A 6000-nucleotide genomic window follows, 5' to 3' on the forward strand; every position below is an offset into this window, starting at 1 on the left:
TGTAGAGGGTAATGTGAAGTTTAGGGGCTTGCTATGGTCCAAAATGTGTGAGATGTGTGCAGAGATGGTGATGTGAGGTTGTTTTTTGTGGGGTTCGTGTAGAAAACGTATGTGGGTTATTGTGTTCAAAAGTATCCTATTGCACAATCGGGTGTATTAACTATGTTTGTGGAAAATTTCAGCCAAATCGGTGGAGCAGGTTTTGCGTGATTGACCGCCAAACATCCGAACTTCCAAAGTCACAAACATTTCACATTTATAATATTAATAGGATAAGGAGGGCTATTATAAGGGAAAAACATATAAAGTGGCTATTATTTGTAAGGGAACAACTATTTATAATGGGCCTATAATAAGGGGGAAATATAAATATATACCGGTATATATAGAGGCGGCTATTATAAAGTGGTCGCTTTTATTTATAAGAGGGAAACTTTATAAGGAGAGTATGGTTAAAGAAGCTATTATTTATAGGAGGACTATTATTTATTAGAGGGCTAATATAGATAATGTGGATTATTATTTATGAGGTGAACTATTTGTAAGAGGGTTATTATTAATAGGGGGAATACGTATAAGGGCGGCTATTACTGATAAGGGGCACTGTTTATAAGCAGGGACTATTATTTATAAAGGGATGCTATAATAACTGATGATGGGGTGCAGAAATCTATTAGGCGGTACAAAGGTGGTTATATGAAGGGGGTGGTTGTTAAAGTTTTGGTTGCAGAAAGGAGGTGTTATTAAAGGGACTGTCACTGGAAATATAATGGTGTTGTTGGTCTATCAGCATTTAGGGCTCCTCTTTTAATTTTTCCCAGAGCCACAGTTTGTCTAAAATCAGCCTTGGGTATTACTCAATGACAGCAGATAAATATTTATCCAACCAAAAATACATTGGACACAATACTGCATTTTACCACAAGGGGGCACAATTTAACTATACAATGGAATATTTTTACAGACTTTCTACTTCTATTACACCTATATGGAAACCACTAGTGTTTCCGTAGACATAATTGACATTTTGCAATTTACAAAACCGTGCGCGTTTTTTAAATCACAGCATTTCCATTGCAAATCCCATCCACTTCCGTTTCCGCAGAATCCCATCCGTTTTCGCCTCAGCCAGTCCCTGCATAGTGAATCCCATCCCCACACTGCAGAAAAATACGCTCAGCAGTCACGCTGTGAATTCTAAAGCCAATGCAGTTCTGCAAATCACAGCATGTCAATTATACGTACCGAAACGCTGGCGGTTTCTGTCAAAAGATCTGCGGGAAAAACTGCAATGCGTTACCCCACAGTTTTTCGCTCAGTGTCTTTTTGCTGCAGCGTGCTAACTGGGGCCTTAGCCTAAAGGAGTTTTACGGGACTCATATTGATGACATGTCACTTATCAATAGGTAACTGGTGGGGGACCAACACCCATGTCCCCCTCCAATCTGTCATGTCACACACAGTACAGAGATAATATATAATGATGCAAAGGTACAGCTATAATAAACACAGTGACGGCATAGTACAGGGATACTAAACACAGTTACAGTGTTGGCCAAAAGTATTGGCACCCCTGCAATTTTGTCAGGTAATACTCGTGTTCTTCCAGAAAATGATTGCAATCACAAATTCTTTGGTATTATTATCATCATTTAATTTGTCTTCAATGGAAAAACACAAAAAGAATTGTTAAAAAGCCAAATTGGATATAATTCCACAGCAAACATAAAAAAGGGAGTGGACAAAAGTATTGGCACTGTTTGAAAAATCATGTGATGTTTCACTAATTTGTGTAATTAACAGCACCTGTTACTTACCTGAGGCACCTAACAGGTGGTGGCTAATAACACAGTGCTGTCACTATACCTCCCAACCATCCCGGATTCGGCAGGACAGTCCCAGTTGGCGGGAGGTATATCCCGGATTCAACTCATCTGCATCCATACAGGACACAGATGAGTTGAATACAGTGTTGTGCTCACGGTGATAACGTCACTCCCATCACACCTGCAGCTCCTGGGACAAGAGACTGCAGACAACGTAGCAGAGAAGCAAGGAGAGGTGAATATGTGTTTTTTATGTAAACTTTGGCAGTTGAAGAGAGACATTAAACTGTGGGGGCAGATGGAGAGAGGACATATAAGGGGGACATTAAAGTGGGGAGGCATATGAAGAGGGACATTACACTTTGAATATCCCAAAAAAACAAACCATGGTGTCTAGCAAACAGAAAACTCCTTTGATTAATAAAGCATAACTTTTAATGAATGCAGGATGGTTAAAATCACCGAGAAAAAATTGTGTTAATAATTAAATGCAGGTGTTTATTTTTAATTGTTTGGATGTTATATTGCGGGGAGAACTTGGCATTTCTCAGGCTATGACTAAGTCGGACTGTCCTCCGAAACGTGTCAGCCAGCATATCCTGCTTTATATGGGAATTTTTACTCGGTGATTTTAACCATCCTGTTGTGATGCTCGCTTAATTAAAAGTTATGTTTTATTGAACAATGGAGTTACCTGTTTGCTGGACAACACAGAGTTTTTTTATGGATGTTCCTTCACTTTCAGCCAAAAAGGTCTTTGTCTGTACAGCAAAAACCTCAGTAGCACGGGGCTTCTTTGATATACATAAATGTAAGTTGGCCTGTGTGTTTTATTTCTTTTTGGAATTACATTTGGGGGCAGATAGAGGGGAATTAAACCAGGGAAGCTGGAGGGGGCATTAAACTTGGGGCAAATGAAGTAGGACATTAAAATGGGGGCAACTAGAGGCAAACATTAAAATGGGGGCAACTATAGGGGGGGACATTAAACTGAGGTCCACTGGAGGAGGACATTAATGTCCCTCTCCAGCTGCCCCAGTTTAAGGTCTCCGTACAGCTGCCCACAGTTCAAAATGGGGAAGCTGGAGGGGGACATTGAATTGTGGGTGAAGCTGGAGGAGGACATTAAACTGTGGGTGCACCAGGAGAGAGACTTTATACTGTGGGGACAATTTGAGGAGAACTTTATAATGTGGGGGCATATAATATTAGGGTGACTGCAGGAGCATTATACTGTGTGGGGAACACAAAGAGAAATGAATGGGAATGGATGGAGTCATTTTAGAAATTGGTGGAGCTAAGTTTGCAGCGGCGCACGATGCACTACACATTTTGTCCCTCTTTTTGCCCTCAGAAAGTTGGGAGGTATGATGCCACAGTACTGGGATAATACACACAGTGATGTCACAGTACTGGGATAATATCACAGTGATGTCACAGTACTGGGATAATATCACAGTGATGTCACAGTATAGGGATAATACATACAGTGATGTCACAGTACTGGGATAATAAACACAGTGATGTCACAGTACAGAGATAATATCACAGTGATGTCACAGTACAGGGATAATATCACAGTGATGTCACAGTACTGGGAGAATAAATACAGTGATGTCACAGTACAGAGATAATATACACAGTGATGTCACAGTGCAAGGATAATATCACAGTGATGTCACAGTACAGGGATAATACACACAGTGATATCACAGTACAGGGATAATACACACAGTGATGTCACAGTACTGGGATAATACACACAGTGATGTCACAGTACAGAGATAATATCACAGTGATGTCACAGTACAGGGATAATATCACAGTGATGTCACAGTACTGGGATAATAAGCACAGTGATGTCACTGTACAGAGATAATATACACAGTGATGTCACAGTACTGGGATAATATCACAGTGATGTCACAGTACAGGGATAATACACACAGTGATGTCACAGTACAGGGATAATACACACAGTGATATCACAGTACAGGGATAATACACACAGTGATGTCACAGTACAGGGATAATACACACAGTGATGTCACAGTACTGGGATAATAAGCACAGTGATGTCACTGTACAGAGATAATATACACAGTGATGTCACAGCACAGGGATAATACACACAGTGATGTCACAGTACAGGGATAATACACACAGTGATGTCACCGTACAGGATAATACACACAGTGATGTCACAGTACAGGATAATACACACAGTGATGTCACAGTACAGGATAATACACACAGTGATGTCACAGTACAGGATAATACACACAGTGATGTCACAGTACAGGGATAATATCACAGTGATGTCACAGTGCAAGGATAATATCACAGTGATGTCACAGTACAGGGATAATATCACAGTGATGTCACAGTGCAAGGATAATATTACAGTGATGTCAGACATAACAACGCACTAATATAACACCACGGTAATAATAATTTGGTGATGTCACAGGGCAGGTATAATATACACAGTGATGTCACAGTACATATATAACAGATACATATAAATTTACAATACAGACATAGGCATAGTAAAAGTAGTGATGTTATAGTAGAGAGGTAATGCACATAGCGATGTTACAGTACAGTGATGATAAATCGCTATCGCATGGTACAGGGATAATAAATAGTGCTATCTCAGATGTATTTCAGAAATCCCCTTGAGGTTATGGCTATACAGGACAGGTCTGCTGTGGTACTTGTGTAGTGGAGATCCTGCAACGGACCTGGCCATGGCCTAAATCCAGCCAAAATTTGTCTGTGCTCTGCGTAGGAAAAAAACATTTGCAAATGTCACAATACCATGCTGTGATTGGCTGCCATGGTCACATGACGTGATGTTACTATGGAATTGTCTCGTGCAATTTTATGGAAAAACATCACAGCACACACTAAATGTATAAATGCGTCTTTTCTTCCAGTGAGGTAGTGTTGAGGTTTCTGGCTGCACCACAACATTTATATGTGAATGTGCCCTAATATAATCTGAGCTGAAACTGAGTTTTTCCATTCTCCATGGAAAGTGTTAATAGACTGTCCGCCATCCTACTCGGTAATGGAGCAGAAGCAACAATTTCTGCACCCACCACATAACACAGAGGTCATTGTTTGCGCCGGGCAGAAAATGAACTACAGTAGGCATGCCGGTCTTATTATCATAATGAATACGACATGGAAAAGTCTCTAGAAAGTGAGTAAATATCTCCTGCTCCGGATTATATGTCCAGACCACTGGAACCAGAACACCTTCCTATTACTACAGTGAACAAGTGTGAAAAACAATAGCAAAGTACGAAAACACAAAACTATGAAACACATCGTGACATATTAAACACGGTTATATAGTAAGCCATGCAGATTCACTTTTTATTATGTTTACAGCCCAGGAATTTATAGACATGCAATTATCGTTAGAGCAGATAAGTGGATTACAGCAGACACATACTTACATACACTTACACCTTGTTCACACGTCAGAAAATAAAGAGGCCGACATCCGTTTCAGATTCCTCTTCATTTTCTGGCCCCTGGCTACACACGGAAGTAGACTTTGCAGCTGTGTTCAGCAGAGATGATCCGCAGATAGATCTGCAATTCAGAGATGTTGGTGCTGTTAGTTTCGGGTATTGATATCCCTGTAGCAAATAAAACGAAGCCCGTAAGAAAATCGCACAAATGCACTTTTTCTTCAAATTCCCCCATTCTGAATTTTTTTCCAGCTTCCCATACATTGTACAGAATAGTAGTATCATGAAAAAAAATTTGTCCTGTAAACATTAAGACCTCATATGGCTCTGTAAAGCTTTACATTTTACTAGTATAGAACTCCAAAATATGAGATGTCCGCATCACAGCTTCCCTAATAAAACCTCACACATGCTTGAAGTGCTCCATAGCGGTGTCATTCCCCATGTAGTATTGTGCATGAACAGTGGCGTAACTACCGCCGTAGCAGCAGAGGCAGCTGCCACAGGGCCCGGGACATTAGGGGCCCGGTGACAGCCACTACCGCTGCTATCATTATACTCAGGGGTCTTTTGCGGCCCGGGAGAGGTAAGAAACATAAAAAACACTGTTACTTACCTCTCCACGATCTGGGCAGGCTTCGGCCTAGTCGTCTGACGTCTCATGACCCCGGCCTGCATCCCGAGTCATG

Source organism: Leptodactylus fuscus, chromosome 6 (genome assembly GCF_031893055.1).
Source record: "Leptodactylus fuscus isolate aLepFus1 chromosome 6, aLepFus1.hap2, whole genome shotgun sequence".
Taxonomy (NCBI): domain Eukaryota; kingdom Metazoa; phylum Chordata; class Amphibia; order Anura; family Leptodactylidae; genus Leptodactylus; species Leptodactylus fuscus.